The sequence below is a fragment of the Plecotus auritus genome (assembly GCF_963455305.1).
Source record: "Plecotus auritus genome assembly, chromosome: 3".
In the NCBI taxonomy this organism is placed as follows: Eukaryota; Metazoa; Chordata; class Mammalia; order Chiroptera; family Vespertilionidae; genus Plecotus; species Plecotus auritus.
The window spans coordinates 15,042,962-15,061,572 of NC_137772.1; positions in this window are offsets into that span (position 1 = coordinate 15,042,962).

Consider the following 18,611-nt stretch of genomic DNA (forward strand, 5'->3'; position numbering starts at 1 on the left):
TCATAAATGCAGAGAAAGACATACAATTAAAATAATGAGATAAGATGGCAGAGAATGTAGTGTCCATATGCATAACAGATGTTCCTAGATTTAGTTCAAGACAAAGTATGAAGAGGAGTCTCAAGGACATCTGTATTAGTCTGCTAGGACCGTCTGGGTTGATTTCTTGTGAGGCCTCTTTCTTGCTTGCAGCCACCCCCCTTTTCCCCGCCATGTCCTCAAATGGCCTCTTCTCTCCCTGCACAGGGAGAGGGGTAGGATCTCTGGACCATCTTCCTCTTATAAGGACAGCAGTCCTACTGTTTTAAAGTTCCACCCCTTAGGACCTCATTTAACCTTACTTTTTTCCATTAAGGCCTCATGTCCTACTATAGTCACATTGGAGGTTAGGACCCCAACAATATGGATTTAGGAGGGATACAATTCATCCCATTCAGGAAAAAAAAACAGGTTTTAGAAAAACTCTGAACAACTAGTATCATAATTCAAGGATGCAACCTTGACATGCAGAAAACAGGAGAGCGAGATCTCAGAGTTTTGACAGGAGAATGTTATAACTAAAGTATGTACATGTTGGTACGTCAACTGTTAGAAAAACAGAGACCAAAATTAAAAGCACATGAATGAGAAAGCTCTGACATTAATGAAGATTAAAAACACAAACATAAATTATTGTTATATACTTCATTATAAAACTCAAAAAATATTAAGAAGTATTTCAGGAAGAAAGTTAAAGTTTAATACAATATTTTTAAATTGAAATGCTCAAAACCTAAAAAGTTGGTGGGTAAGCAGCTATGAAAAGAACTAATAAAAATGTACGAAAAGCCTTGTTTAAAATAGAGTTGACTCAAAAATTCTTTGTCACTTTTGACACTCTTGACACTAACTTGCTTCAGAAATATAGGCTAATGATAACCTTTGAAAAACAAAGGCAATTATGTCACTTGTTCAGTTACTTTCATTTTTTTATAGAGGGGACGTTATATCCACCTCCCTGCAGGAAATCAAGTGCGCATGATGTAAAATGTCAAAGAATTATTACCGATAAAAGAAAATGGTAAGAGGTAGCATGCAAGAACTTACAAAACCAGTGATAGTCTCATGTGTATGTAAAATATAGTCCAAAAAAGTCCTAAATAAAACAGAGCCGTATTGTTCAACGTGGTAGCCCCTAGATACTTGTGGGTATTTGAATTTAAAATAATTAAAATTAATTAAAATCCAAAGTGAAGCCCTTAGTCACAGGAGCACCATTTCAAGTGATCGATTGCCACATGTGGCTAGTGGCTACTGTTCGCCCAGCAGAGATAGCGGACGTCCCCATCATGGCGGGAAATCCCGTTGCAGCACATGCTTTTCTAAATAATAAACTATCACTGATGAAAGGTAAAATGCACCTGTCAGAAGCACCTGTGGAGCCTTGTTCTGTTTCACAGATGGACCCACATCATCTTTCAAATGTTCACCTATTTGAAGAAAATAGTGGGGCAGATGTGAAAAAAATGTATGCTTATTGAAGTTTTATTTACTCTATTTAAATAGTTGAGACAATGTTTTGCCCAATAATATAACAGTGCTGTTGAAATAAATGATGTATCTAACACTATCAGGCAAGTATTAAAATTTGATTTATTTTTTTAATTGAAATGAAAAAATATGATGCATTGTAAAAAAAAAAAAAAAAAAAAAAAAAAGATTAAGAGTAGTGCTAAAGCCCGGCAGGTGTACTTCCGTGGTTGAGCATCGATTTATGAACCAGGAGGTCAAGGTCATAGTTTGATTCCAGGTCAGAGCACATGCCAGGATTGCAGGCTCTATCACCAGTAGGGGGCATGCAAGAGGCAGCTGATCAATGATTCTTTCTCATCATTGATGTTTCTAACTCTCTCTTCCTCTCCCTTTCTCTCTGAAATCAATAAAAATATTTTTTATATAATAGTGCTAAAATGGATATGTCACATAATTTTACATATATATTTATACTCATATAGAAAAGTTTGGAAGGATTTACTCTTAACATTTCTCTGTGGATACTGCAATTTTAAATTCTGTGTGTGTGTGTGTGTGTGTGTGTGTGTATCTGTGCATCTGTTTACCACTATTCTTTCTCTGTTTTACAAGGATCATGTTTTACTTGTGTGACAAGTTGAAAGTGTGTTATTAAAAAATGCTTTAGAAAATTGCTGCTTTATGTTATTTGACACATACTTTATTTGGGAACTAAATATTTACAAGGCTGACTTTTAGTTCCACTGAAGAGAAGCTCTTTTGAAAGCACACAATGAGTACATTCCTATGGAGATAGCTTCAATACCACTGAAGTTCTATCAGCCACAGATCTTAATTATGCAGAAACAGAAAGGGACTCTGAAAATAAACTTATTTAAAGGACTAGAGGCCTGTTGCACGAAGATTTGTGCAATAGGCCTTCCTTCCCCTGGCTGCCAGCACCAGGTTTCCTCTGGCACCTGGGACCCAGGCCTTAGCTCTGGCCGCTGCCTTCAGTCTTCACTCCAGCCAGAGCACCACTCCTGTATCTCCCTCCACCCCCCGCCCTCCCCCTCATAGCAGGCGTCCTGCCCCACCTGGCTGCTCCATGCCTGTGTGTGTGCTGCCCAGAGGCCCGGAGTGGCTGGGGGTGGGGCCGCCACCATTTTTTGGTGGGTTAATTTGCATACTCACTCCTGATTGGCTAGTGGGCGTCATGAAGTGATGGTCAATTTGCATATTTTTCTTTTATTAGTGTAGATATTGGGGGCTCATAGAACCCCCAGAGAGCTAAGGAAACAGTCTAGAGCCTCCCAAGCCAGAAGGAATGCCTGGAGCTGCCCATTGTGAGGACAGGGCTGCCAATAAACCAGACACCAGGAGGCGCATCATTGCCACACCCCTCTGAGGACTGCAGCTGCCAGAGAGGATGCTTTCCTGGACATCACGGGCTCTTGATTAAAAATCCAGCTCATGATATTGGGTCATGTCCTAGCTGCAAAGGGAGGCTAGAGAAGCATGTGGCATTATCAGCTTTAATAAAGTGAGGTGTTTCTAGATCTTGGGCAGCCCCAATGGGTTGATGATGTCGCCTAGGAATAAATAAACTATGAAAGCGCTCAATATTGTCACCATCATCTGCCTCCTCCCAACTCCTTCAGGTGCCTGTAGCAATTGTGATATGAATTTAATGGTAACAGTAGTTTGTGTGAATTGAACCATGGAATTATTGAGGGTTAGCTATATGTGCTAAAAACACTTCTTAAAATATTTAACTGTAATAACACATTTAATTTCTATCAATAACCACTTTGAGATTACCATTACTATAAGTATACCCATACATGCAGCCGCAGAGAAGTTATAAAAATTGACCAGGGTCACAGAGCTAATGAGCCATATGAGAAATATTTTAATCCAGGAAATTTGGTTTCAGAGCTCATGCTTCAAACACTGTTGCTAGGCTGTCTTCTGTATCTTCAAATAAGTCTTTTGTGGTGGTGGTGGTGGCGGTAGGTGGAAACTATTTCCTGTTAACCAGATTTATTAGAATACCCCTGCATGCCAGTAATAAAGAAATGGAGACACTATCACATTTTGCCATCGGTATAACTGCTCTGTCTTGTCTTGCTTATAGTGAGCCTGTGGATATTTTTGTTTGTTTTAGTTTATTCTGTACATGAGACTGATATATATGCAAAATGTCAAAAAAATTTCCCCAGGAAGAAAAACATTTGTTAGCAATGGAACATTTTTTTTGCTGATATTGTTTCTAACTTTCCCTTCTTTCCAAACCTATTTTAAACTGTTTTGATTTTTGGTATAAATACTGCATTTCTCAAGGTCACAAAAGAAATTTGGATGATCTTGTAAGTTAAATATCAGAAGATCCGTTAATGAAGGCAAAGACCAACTGATTACTAATTTCTTTAATTAAATGCATGTGGAAATTACTCCCTTTCCCCTGAGAGTAACAGTTTACCACTTGTAGATAATATTCAGTTAAATTCTACAACTTTGCCCAACTATAAGAGAAGGCAAAATGTATTAGTGCTATTCCTTTTCAAATAAGGGTGCTTTAGTACCCAGGTGAACTATATAACTAGAGTCAGTGGCTAGAAGAGAATGTCAGTAGAGACAGGCTGATAATTTTAGTATGTAGACACAGGTGACCAGGCCCATCATTTTGCTTTACATAAAGATCAGCACATGGCTTATATATGTGATTGCTCAAAAGTTTCAGTTGGGACAATGTGTTATTTTTTTAAATATGTTTTTATTGATTTCAAAGAGAAGAAAGGGAGAGTGAGAGAAACATCAATGATGAGAGAGACTCATCAATTGGCTGCCTTCTGACACTCCCTACGGGGGATCAAGCTGGCAACCCAGGCATGTGCCCTGACCAGGAATCAAACCTCATCTACTGGTTCATGGGTCAGTGCTCAAGCACTGAGCCACACCAGCTGGGTGAAACAATGGTTTTGAAGAATGTCTATCCATGTCACTTCACATTGGAGTAGTATGGTGATGATCATTACTTAACCAATTATTTCAAATTTTAATCATGCCCCCTAACTATGAAATCAATAGACTCTCCTTTCTCAATCATTAAAAAGTAAGTTGAATAAGTCTATATATTTATTAAATGTTCTCAATCTCAATGACATTGCCTGTTTACTTCTATGGCGTCACTAAAATAGCAAGCAGCTTCTTTCCTGCCAGCATCTTTCAAGGAAAAGTGATTTTCCATCAGACTTTGACTTGTCAACTTGTGCAAATTGACTTGGTGCAGCGGCGGCTCTGAAGCATGTAACAAATCACTGTCTTTTCCTGTCCAGTTGCAGTTTCATTAGCTATGACTGCCCCCTTGTCAACACATGCATAAATGCAAGGATTTCCTGAACAGCCAACAAGCAGACAGACATGGCTTAACTATATTTATAGAACATTCTATTGGAGGTGACCGCTTGGGACTTTATAAAATTACACAGAGGACTTCTTCTCAGGAATAGGAAAAGCATTACCAATGTGTTGCCTATGGGTTATGTAGAGATTATATTCAGCTAAAGGAATCTATTTTGTCTTGCCAGATTTTCTGTCAGGTATTGATACTCCAAGTAGCTTCCAGCTAGCTCTTTGTTTCTATCAGGAACACTACTTTCTATGGCTAGCGGTTCATTTTCTTTTTTAGGGTTCCTTTTACTTTGTAAAATCAATCAAATATCGCTGTAACTCAGATGGAGCCCCTTATTGTGTATGTATTATGTAACCACAAATAACTTTGAGAAAGAGGTATTAAACTTGTTTTGACCTTCCCAATTCTTACAGCAAAGTAGGCAGAGTTGGTTTAGTGTAAATCCTAAAGTTTGTCAGCATATGATTTAATCAGTGGTTTAACTAAGCTTGTCAATTGGCTTGTGTGTATTTTTCATACTAAATATAAACTGTTTCTGCCTCATTTCCATATTTATGCAAAGTATATCAGTTTAAATTTTAGAGTATTTTGTTCGCAGCTCTTACTGGCTCCTTCCTGTAAGATAAATCCTGGTAATGAAAGAGGAAAAAGATCAGGAAAACTGTGGGAAACCCTTGGGCAATGGGAAGGGGCAGGAGTATTTGATAAGGTGAAAGCTTTGACCTGAGCAGGAGACAGCTTCAAAAGGCTATGGCAGAAGTAGCAAAGGAGACATTGATTGGAGTTCTGCTTTTGCTCATCCCCACAATTGCTTTGAGACAGACACATGTGAATGAAGACCCTAGAAAAAGGTGTGCATACTAACTGATCTCTAGCATTTGCTTCCCCATCCCTTCTTCTCCAAAGTCCCAGGGCTAGCAAATCCTAATCTATGGAGTGTCTATGTGGCTTCTCTTGGGGAAGTGAAGAGTAAAATCCTAGCCTGTAGATAAGTTTTATAGACAGAGAAGCTGGTGACCAGTTTCCTGATGCCTGGGTTCCTCAACATAAGGCATACAGGTAAAAATGATATGATATTTGAGCAACATAACTATTTACAAAGAGGAAGAAGAATACTGGACTACAGATTTCCATTAGGAGAAGACATATTGGAAAGATGGACCAAGAATATAAAACTAGTTTCATGAAATATTCTAATCGTTATTAGGAAGAGATTAGCAATATGTCAATGAACAAGAAAACACGAGAAAAGATCAAGTATAAATATTATGTATATTTTTGAAAAAATATTTAGACTAAATATCTAAAAAAATAAAATTAAAAATGAATAATTATTAGAAATCTAGATTAAAGAAATATTAAGAATAAAAGTTGGGAATTCTTTTCTGTACATGGCCAAAGAGATTCTAGGTTTTGTGAATCACACACGGTCTTTGTCATATATGTAAATAAAAAAAAATTTAAGATGTAAAAACCCATCTTAGACTGTAGCCATACAAAACATGCATTCAAGCCAATATGGCCGCCAAGTTTGCTTACCTCTAGATTAAAAGGAAGAACAAATTGAGTAGAAAATATGAAAGAAAGACCGTTATAAAGTACATATGGAAATGTAAAGGAATAACAACAGCCAGGAAATGACAGAAGAATAAGAACTGAGAGAAAGAGTTGCAAAATCAGCTATCAGAACCTATTAGGAAGTTAAAGTAATTAAAAGTTTTTTGGTGGAGAAACAGTTTTTTTATGGAACAGAGGAGAGAGCTTAGAAACAGAATCATTTATTTATCGAACTTGGATATAGACAGAGGTAGGGTAAAGAGAACTCTTCAATAAATAAACCTGGAAAAAAATAGTTGCCCATATAGACAAAGACAACATTGGATTCCTATCTTACAGATAAAATTAGGAAAAACAAGCCAAAGGAAGAAGGATAAGAAAAAGAAAAAGGAAAAGAAAGAAGTAGAGAAACTCAACATCTTTAAAACTCATAGATGAAAATTTGTTGTGTACCTTTTAGATATGTGGTAGAGAAATGTTTCTTAAGTAAGATTTAAAAGGCATTATCTTATATAAGAAAAGATAGCTATATTTGTTTATATTAAAATGAAGAACATTTATTCACTTAAGGACATCTTTATGAAAGTGAAAAGACATTTACAAGCCTTTTCTGTTTCATAAAGATTTGAGTAAAAAATATGAAAGACCATTATAAAGTACATATTCATGATACAGAAACCAGCAAAGGATAAATATCAAGGATGTGTCAAGAACTCTATAAACTAGTAAGAAAAGCACAAATAGAAAAGTGGATTTCCCTGATTACAATAAACATTTGGCTAATATTCTATGTGATCAGTAAAATGCAAATTAAAACAACAAATAAATACTATTTAATACCGCTTTCATGGTCAAAGTGTAAAAAGTTGCACAATACAGAGTTTTGGAGACACTGTGGGTTTACATTTTCATACTCTATGGCCCAGTAATTCATGCAAATAAGATACATTTTTACACATATACAACAATAGAGATGTACAGAAATGTTCATAGTAGTATTGTTCATAATAGCAAAAACCTAGAAACAATGCCAAAGCCCATTAGAGGAAAGTGAATAAACAAGTAGCATTATATTCACAAATTGAAATAATTTAAAGCACTCAAGTTATGAGTGAATCTTAGCCATAGAATATTTAGTAAAATAAAATATTTCAAATGATAACTCATAGGCTGATACACTTTCTATAAAGTTTTTTAAAACCCAATGTTTAATGTACTTTTTAGGAATACATTCAGATGCATTAACACTATATATATAAGCAATGGAATGGGAAGCTTAGAATTCAGGATAATGTCGAGAAGGTGGGATAGAATAGAATAGATTTAAAAATCTTATGGCAAAATGGAAGCTGAAGGTCAAAGCCCTCACTTTTGTTTGGGATGATGTGCTCACAGGTGCTTATTTTATCATCTACACTGATAAAAGAGTAATATGCAAACTGACCATACCTTCAGGACGCCCACCAGCCAATCAGGAGTGAGTATGCAAATTAACCCAACAAAGATGGTGGGTTAATTTGCTTATGCAGGTGCTGAGCGACCAGTTGTGGGGTGGGACACAAGTGTTCCACACTGCCCCAGCCACTCTTGGTCTCTGGGCAGTGTGGGAAGGCGGAAAGGTGGCTCTGGCTGGAGTGAAGGCAGTGCCGGCAGCCAGGGGAAGGAAGGCCCATTCTTGCATGAATCTTCGTGCATCGGGCCTCTAGTTATACATAACCAGTTAAATAAAATCAGGCCACATATGGGCCAATGATGAGTTTGCCAATGATGAAGATGAATCTATAACCCAATTATTGCACTTGAGGCCCAGTTTTAAAAAAGCTAGTGTTTATCCCTTCTCCCAACTTATCAAATAAATAAAACTGGGAAAAAATAGTTGTCCATATAAAGACATTTTCTATATTATTCAGGAGATAAGTAACTTGGGACTAAAAACTAATCTTTAGTAGGGAAATATCAGTTTATATTTGCTAGGACAAATGGCCAGTTTCTTTTAAGCAATATTTAAAAAATGTCTTAGACTTTAGCTTTGCAGATGACAAAGTATTAATACATAAACTCTATTTCTGAAAGGCTGTCCTGAGACCACTAGCTGCATAAGCTTGAGGACACTAAAAATGTCTAAACTAAATTAGGCTCATTCTTGCCTTTCCTGATAAAAATCCTGCTTGAATATTTTTACCAAATAGACCAGATTCATTTTTATTAATTATCTGTTGAAGTTCCTAAACCATTTTTATGATCTCCTCCAATGTTCTACATCTGATAATTTCCTGACTGTCTATCTCTCCAGCCCTGTCACTCATTTTACTCATTTGATAAAAGTCCTGGAAATATCCCTGACATGACAAAAATTTCACCAGTATAATATTTATTGTGCTTAGCTTAAAGCTATCAAACAATATCTGCTCAATGAATTTTAGTTTTTGTCCAATAATGGTGTTGAATTTCTAGGCCTGAAAGCTCTTCAGTTCTAAAGTGATAACAAAAATTGTCTTAGATATTTATTGTGTGGCTATTAATGACTGTCAGTATTCTTGCTCAGTTGGGAAGTAAAGAAACTCTTCTTAATAACCAATTAATGTAGAAATTTGTTTGTATGTGAAATTAAAAGATGCAAAAAATAGAGATTTCTATATATGTTCAAATTAAAACTTTAAAATTATGAGATTACTAATAAATAAATCTACCTAGCGCAATATAAAGAAAATTTTATAAAAGTATGAATGTTTGGAGATCATAGCTAAGTCATAAAGGTAAAAAGTGACTAGATGGCTAAAATGTGCCAAACATTACTTACGGTGATGGAATAGGCATGTGTTATTTGGTGATTAATCATTTTCTTTCTTTTTTTCTGAGCAAGTTGTATTATAAGGCCCTTGGATTCCATGAAATGGCAATGGTTCTTTAATAGATGACAAGTGTTTAAGGATAAGGAGGGTAATATTTATTGACTTACAGGTTACTAAGAGAACCTGGTCCAAGCTTCATAATAATAACTTATTTATTGCATACCACATCTTAGTCCCAATTCTACGTACTTTTCAGGTCTTAAATCATTTAATCCTCACTCTGACAAGCAACTTGTAACTAAAACAAGTAACTATTTCAACTCAATAATAAATAGACAATTCTGAAAATTGAGCAAATGATCTGAGTAGACATTTCTTCAAAAAGTTTATACACATGACCAACTGCTATGTTCACTTTGCAGATGAAGAAACAGGCGGACAGGTTAAAGAGCTTGCCCATGGTGATAGTCAGGATTTGAACCTATGCAAACTGGATCATAACCTCTACAGGATGACTGCCTCTTGATGTTATCTCCCTTATGGTATTAAATCCATTTTAAGAATTCAGGACAATATTTCCCCAGAAGAATATAAATTTCACTGCCTTAACAAATTGCATTATTTTGCATAGAAACCAATAATATATTTAAACCAAAAAATTGTTAACAGACATGGCTAAATGTTGGTTTAGAGTTATTCAATTCCTAAAATTCAGTTTATTTTACTGACATGTGGTGGAACTAATATCTATTTCCCTGCCTGACAATTTTCCTTTGCACCTGTACATAATTGTTAAAGTTCTGGCTTCAGAAATACTATCCAACAGTGAGCAGAAGGGATGCTGGCATCTGAACAATAATTCTAAGTCACCAACTTCCTCAATCAGAGAAGGCAAAGGGAAGAGAATTTGCTTTTACCCTGTGAGTGTGGGACAAGTCAACACCAATTTCTTCAAATGCAAAAGGATGTTAAAGAGTGACAATAAAAAGAATGTATTTAGGCAATGCCTTCTTTTTTCTTCTCCCCCCCCCTTCCTTTCCTTTCTTCCCCCCTCTCTGGTTTACAGACATTTAGGAGACTACTGTTTTGATCCATCAACACATAAGTATTGTATCTGAATAATTATGGAATATTTGGAATATGAATTTTCATCAGGAGACTGGTTTACTACAAATCACTTAGCATGAATGTTAAATAACTTTATACATATTGGTAAGAATAAAGTATACATGCTGTTATTTTAGCTAGTCTATACTTAGAGAGGTTATCCATCTCTATGATGCACATAATAAACTAAGCTCAGAAAAGTTCTTTCTTTCCTAGTTCCTTAGAATAATATCAATATGAACATTAAGAAAAGGATTGTCTTGATCAAAATAGTAATAAAAGAGAATAGTTATTATTGGCACCAGAGTTGGACTGAATAAACGTACTTGATTATGCAATTCATGTTAGTCTCCTTTTATATGCTCTTAATTAGAAAGCATCTGGCAAATGAACACCTGAGTGGCAGAAAGGTAGTAGAATGGAATAATAGCTCTTCACGCTGTTTAATGGGCTGTACTGAAGCAACTTTTTCAGATCATGAAGCCTTTTGATTATTCCCAAATAATTAGTGTTGCAAAGCACCATTAAGTTAAGTTATCTTTTTCATTCACCTGCATTAAAGAGAATCTAAAGGAGGCAACTCACATAGCTTGGTTTACCACCAACCGATGCCAGATATAGTTATCAATTTATAGTTTCTATAAAACCATGATGATTATGCTTATGAGTACCCCATAATTGGCTATGACATCACATCTTTTCAAAATTGTGCATAAGTTCTGTTATTTCTTTCCCATCAAGCTCTGCTTGCCTTTTTTTATCCTGAGTGCACTTGCACACTGCTTTAGTAGTGTTCCTTCACTGCAGTGTTGCAGATGCAGGGACTGTTGGATTTGTGAAAAAGATTTCTGAAGTTCCTATAAGATCTTATTTAATAAGAATCTTTCAAACTATACTAAATGCTTTAGAGTTTAATCAAGCCATACATATAGACGGTGAATTGGAGCATGGCAAATTGGTCAATATGGTTACTGGTGAGCAAGATTACTGATTCTTCGAGATAAGGACTGGATTCTGTTTCACTAGAGTGTATCTCAGCAGAACAGATATGGAGTGACTAATGGCAGCCAGGGTGACGGCTTGCTTACTGTTTTCAGTTCTCATGAAATCGATCCAACAATGAAACAAGCATACATGCAAGCTTTGAGCACTTGATAATTCAGGAAGGACTATAACATACATAAACAAATAGCTATGCATCACTGGATGTTATTTGACCAATTAATTAATCAACAATTTTTTTTCTGGCATGCTTATGTGCCAAGCAATATTCTTAATCTAGGCATAACAGCAGTAAACAGAAAGAGAAGAACCTTTGTTTTCATGATACTTTCTCTGGTGATCTATTTGAAACATGAAACAAATATATGCGGTAAAACAAAGTTATTCCATATTTAAATATATTAGTGCATACTTATTAATATATTAATTTTTCAACCAATATAGTTAATTTACCTTAGTTAATAAGTTTTACCTTTTCAACTGGAAATATGAAATATTCATATTTAACCAAATATATAAAATGGTTCTAAACTTTCATTGTTTATAAAGCAAATGGGTTTAGATCTCATTTTATTTATAGGTAGTTTTTTCATCCCTAAGAGGTCACACCTTCTTGAGGCATATGAGGTTCTTTTCTCTGTCCAAAACTTGGTTATGGTTGCTATCTTCTAGGAATCCTTGAAGACTTTTAATAAAATTTCTTGCTTACATTGAACATAAAAAATTTCCATTGTCAGATGCATCATTATTTTGGGTAGCATGGTGAGAGCAGAAATGCCCAAGGTGTGATACCAAAAGGCTACTCTCTTGGTGTAAGAATGAAAATAAATGGGACTGCCATGTGGAAGAGAGCAGGGAACCTGGCATGTCTCAATCACAGCACTAAGCAGAGGGAGGGAAAAGAGTGTATCCTCTCTGAGAAATTGAAGAACAAGATATATATTCTGAATTCACACTACCAATGGGGTCCAAAACGTCATGAAGAAATGTAATTTAAAATAGTCTCAGTCTATCCCAATAATGATCAAAAGACACTAGTGATGGTAAAATGCAATCTGACTTATGAAATGTTAAAAAAAATACCCGTCATATTTAAGGAAACATGAAAGTTTTACTATATAAAACTGTACTTAGCGTTCTAGATAGTGAACTATAAAGAACATACTTTTTTCAGATCATGAAGTCAGGTTCTTGTAGAACTTTCATCCAGAAACACCTTTCATCAAGACATAATTAAAATAACCTATGAGGTTGTATAATTAAAGCTCATGCACAAAGGCGTTTTATGAATTGGTTTCTTCTCTACAATGTATATCTGTTCATTTGTCTTAAACAACTTATCTGCTGAATTGGTAGTTTTCTCTTGGGCCTGTTTTAGGCTCTAGGCACCCTCCACGTTAGCAAGCAGCCCTTCCTTTTCTGTCACAATCCACTTACTGGCTTCCAGTTCAATGCAGAAATCTCAGTGGACACTCGACAAACACGGAAATCAATTGAATCAGTGTTTTGCAATGTTGTGGTTTATAGTACATGCCTCAAGAAAAGCATTATTGGAGTAACATGATAAAAACTTAAATTCTTTTTTGTTTGTTTGTTTGTTTAAGGAGACTTTTGAGTTTGTAAGCCTTAGTGTATTCTTCCTTTACTTCCTGGAAACAATACCTCACATTATAGTCAAATAGTGTCACATTAATTTTACTGAAACAAACTGTAATGAAATAACTGTTATTTTGAAAGGTGCATTTTTAAAAATTTGCTTGTTTCTTAAAGGTAATATCTTTTCTACCTGAGCCTAACTATAGCAGATATATTTCTTTGGAACAATTTCAATACATGTAAAGAACTCTACCTCAAGAGGAAATTACTGGAAAATTATTTCTCTCTAGTGAATTTCTTTGGGATAAAAGTTTTTTATATTGCACAGAATTTTAATACTCAATGTAATTATAAGACTTTCTGTACTTAGAACCTTATATACGTTAACCCAATATTTCAAAATGATAAAAACTTAAATTTATTGTCAAAGAGGTGAGTCTAATAGAGGAAAAATGCATACATAAGGTAAAAAAAAAATTGCCCTTAGTTTATTTTTTCTAGTAAAATTCAATAGTGCATGCTAAAAGCTATTAAGAATCTTGAAATAGTTTTTATTAACATTTGAATCAAGATACTTTTATTGTTTTCTCAACTCACATATAAGCTAACTAAAACAGGGTATCTCTCAAATATTCTTTTGCCTTTGTCTAAATTGTAGATGAAGACAGATGTGAGCTTTTCTTAAATCCCTGTTTCTTTCTATTGCTGTCTTGCTTTAAAATGAGTCATTCTTTTTAATTCACTGTTTCTTGTTCTGCTTTTTCTCCAGGGGCATGTACTTCCCCATGTATTGATGGAACATATTCTCAATTGTTCCACTTTTAATTTGTCACCGAGAGGACCGTGGATCATTGAACAGTGTTTCTCTTGTCCACTTATGTAAAGGACTTCTTTCCTTTAGTTAAAAAATTGGTTTTTGATATTTAAATTTATGACCCAATCCTCCTTTTGTTTGCCCCTTCCTGGACATTCAGGAAGTGCTTTACCCAGTATATGCAGCAAAGGACAGACCAGGATATGTGTACAGTGTGGCAACACGATTTAAGAGCTTGAGATATTTGGAAACAATTCAGAAAAGAGCCACACATTGGATGAAAAAGTAATAAAATAAAATATATGGGGAATGATTAAAAGGCAACGGTGATAGGGGTTTTTAAGAGTAGTCAACAATACTTAATGTGCATTAGGGTGACATTGTATTGGGGCCTCATTCTTATTTCATTCAAAGGTATTAAACAGGAATGTTATTTAGTTTAAAAAGTGTGAGTCCCAGCATTTTTCTATTGATCTTCAATCACAACAACCTTTCTGTGCCTTGGACTCACTAAGTCTACCCTTGACTAGAAAGCGTGATGTGAAAGAATTGATGTGAACCCATTCAAATCAGAATCAACTACTGTAAATTATAAATATAGCTTTATAGCATAACCCTGCTTTAGAATAGGATACTTTTCTAATTCCTAAGCCTTTTACTTGTAGTTCTTTGCATTAATTTATTTGCTTTCACCTCCTGTTTCAATGGAGGCTACTAATATTAGTCCTGAAAGAGTAAAGCCTATTCCTTTTGTTACCTTAGGAACATATCTATTTGGCTTCTAGTGGTAACTGCAGCCAGTATGGTAAAATTCTCCACCAAAATCAGCAAGTGGCCCTTTGACTTTATTGCTCCCTGGAGTCTTTGATCCTCTAATGTTCTTGTATGTGTATCCAATTATCTTGAATTACCTTTCTTCTCTGTCCCTCTTTTTTATCTCTCTGCTAGTTTTCAGTGTACTGTTATTTTGCATAAATCTGCTTCTTGCTTAGGACTTATTATTCACAATATCTTTCTACAATATTCTTATTAAGAATACAAATATATAACTCACTTTCTTTCCCATGGAAAAAGATTATAACTTCAGCTTGTACAAATAAAAAATATTAAATCTAGATTTGCTGGCACGATGGTGTCAACCTTGGAATGCACTACAAAATATAACATTATTCATAAATAGGTAAAATATAGATTAATTACAAAGAGAATATTATGTGCCTACCAGAAATCTAAAGTGTTTCTGCTAAATGTATTGTTGATGAGACCATGTGGAAAAGAAAAATTGAAGACTATTTCATAATTCCTCTTCCTGAGAGAAACAGAATGTTCCCCCTCAACGCCCACACCCTGGGCTGGAGACAGATGCTCTGGCAAAATCCCACAAACAACCCTTTTGTCTGAGAGGTAAAACTCATTTTTTCCTAAGAGATAAGAGCCCACAGGGAGCTGAGGGGCTGGTCAAAGATCTCCATTTTACTACTCGGTCCCTCTGTGGACAAGTGCATGGGGGCAGGTGCATCGAGAGTGAACTGCTTTGGAAACAAGACCCTGCATAGCCGTGGACCTTTCCCTAAGGGTACTCCCTATGTTAATGCAGAGACATGACTCATAATCTTGGCTCTGCCAATGACCAGAGTTTCATTTTCCTTTCCACTCTTTCAAATTAGTAAGGATTCTTTTCCTTAAATTCAGATCTGATGTTTCTTTTAGAAACCATATGGGGCTTGAGTAATACTCATCTTGGTGATAATTTAGTTCTTTCCAGACTGTAAGATAACCCTGACCAGCATGGAGACTTCTAGAAAAGAATGAAGAATCAAAGGAAAAGAACAGTGGGTACAAAATGATCCTTCATATCATAGATAGGATCCTTTATAAAGATTCAAAGGATGTATCCCTTCTGAATACATAATTTAGGAAATTCATATATATTTTAACCATATTTTCAAAAGCATTTAAACATTATTTTCCATAAAACCACTCAAAGAAAAGAGAATAATCTCAGTGAGTAAAGAATGTACAGAGATGAGAAACCGAGGTGGCTCAATTAAAAGTAATGAAGGAGGCAGATGAATAGAAGATTTGACCCATAAGAAAATTAATTAATAGCCAAAACCGGTTTGGCTCAGTGGATAGAGCGTCAGCCTGCGGACTGAAAGGTCCCAGGTTCGATTCCGGTCAAGGGCACGTAACTTGGTTGCAGGCACATCCCCAGTAGGAGGTGTGCAAGAGGCAGCTGATCGATGTTTCTCTCTCATCGATGTTTCTAACTCTCTATCCCTCTTCCTTCCTCTCTGTAAAAAATCAATAAAATATATTTTTTAAAAAAAGAAAAGAAAATTAATTAATAAAAGGTAAAGACAAGTCATACACGTTTTCTCATAACACAAAGTGAAAAATAAGATTACAGACCAGAAGATAATAATAAAATAGGCATCTGACCTGCAGATCATAAGCTTTCAAGAGATAAAGAAGTGATGGGAACCACAAAGTCATGATGGATGAACTGGACTTCATTAAATTAAAAATTTTCTGCTCTGCGGAACACTCTATCAAAAGAATGAGAAGATAAGCCACAGACAGTGAGAAAATGTTTGCAAAAGACACATCTGATTAGGACTGTTATCCAAGATCTACAAAGAGCTCTCAAAACTTAACAATAAGAAAGTGAACAATTTGACTGAAAAATAGAAAAAAGACCTGAACAAACACCTCACCGAATAAGATATAAAGATGGCAAGTAAGTTTATGAAAAGCATGTGTCATTAGGGAGTTGCAAATGAAAACAACAATGAAATAGCACTACACACCTATTGGAAAGGCCAAACTAAAAAACACCATCAACACCAAATGCTGGCAAGAATGTGGAGCAACAACATTCATTGCAAAATGGTACAGCCACTTTGGGAGACAGTTTGACAATTTCTTATAAAACTAAAAATTCCTTCTGTATGATTGCTTTTTTTTGTTTTTATCCAGAAAACATAAAACTTATGTCTACATAGAAGCATGTACAAATATGCTCATGGCAGCTCTATTCATAATTGCCAAAACTTGGAAGCAACCAAGATATACTTCAATATGTGAACGAATAAATAAGCTGTGGTACATCCAGAAAATGGAATATTAACATTGGTGAGCTGTCAAGCCAGGGAAACTCATAAATGTATATTACTAATGAAAGAAGCCAATCTGAAAAGGCTACATACTGTATAATTCCAACTAAATGATGTTTTAGAAGAGGCAGATACAAGGTCACTGGTTTTTAGAGTTAGGTTGGGGAAAAAGGATGACTAATCAGAGACCCCAGGATTTTTAGGGCAGTGAAACTATTCTCTATGGTATTACAATGGTGAATACATGTCATAATAGATTTGTCTAGACTTGTAGAATGTAAACACTAAGAGTATTCAAACTCTAATGTAAAGTATGCACTTTGGGCATTGTTGATAGTAGGGAGGTTGTGTGTGACAGGAGAGGGGACAGAGGTATATTGGAATTCTCTGTACTTTCTACTCACTTTTGCTGTGAACCTAAAACTGCCTGAAAAAAAAGGCAGCTCATTAATGTTAAAAATACAGAACAAACCATTCATAATCTAAAAGTTTTGGTGGAGTTTACTGTTATGATAAGGATGATAGCACTGTGATTGAACTACCTGTTTTATCCCTACTCCATTTGTTAAACTCAGCAGCAAATTTCCAAAGAGCAACAAAACGTATATGCCTCAGTTTTCTCACCTTGAACATCTAATAACCAGAAGTGACCACCTGAGTAAGGTACTCAAACTTGAGAGAAGTAGAGTTATCACAGGGGAAAATATCCTGGGGAACGTGGTCTTGGTGATTTCTGAGTGACTGGAATGGGTACCAAAGATCATTTAATTTGAATATTTAATGGACACATTTGCATATTTTAATTGTGAGTTGTGATGCAGGATAAATTGATGATATTTGTAAGAGGTAATTGGTGATCAGGCAGCCTGGCATAACCACTGTCCTTTTATGGGTGGTTAACTAGTACAGACATTTCTAGCCACCAGAACAAAGCCATGAGAGATTTGTCTTGGTAAAAGGTAGAGAATAATATAAATTGTTGGCTCTGGTCCACGGGTCCTGAGCATGCAGTTCTCTTGAAATTCATGCACCGATAGCTCAGACTCAGCACCACTTTGAACTTACACACAAACATCTATTTCCCCAAGGTCTTGCCACTGTGCCCGAGGGATGGGTTTTCAGACAACATGCATCCTCTACTTGAAAAACCACCTCTTTTACCTTCTATATTTTTTACCTCCCCCAATAAAGAAATATCACCTTCTTTAGGTCCAGAAGTTGGCCCTTAATGTTTGTCATAGGATAATGGAGCTTCTTTTGGAAGGAAATTTCACTTTTCTGCATCTCCATTTGTGTGTTTTTTTAAATATATTTTTATTGATTTTAAAGGGGAAGGGAAAAGGAGAGATGGAAACATCAATGATGAGAAAAATAAAGAACAAAAAAACACCAGAAACATCAATGATGAGAGAGAATCATTGATTGGCTGCCTCCTGCATGTCCCTACTGGGGATCAAACCTGCAACCCAGGCATGTGCCCTGACCAGGAATAGAACTGTGACCTCCTGGTTCATAAGTCAATGCCCAACCACTGAGTGATGCAGACTGGGCTCCATCTGTCTTTATCGATCCTAAACAGGCTGCTAAAGCATTCTTAAGGAAAAACAAATCACACAACTCTGAAGGTTGGTACCATGACAAATTTACAGTTTCTAACCTCAACTGCGCCCTGAATACAGCTTAGTAATTTATTCACTGGTTTCTTTCTAACAGTCTCCTTA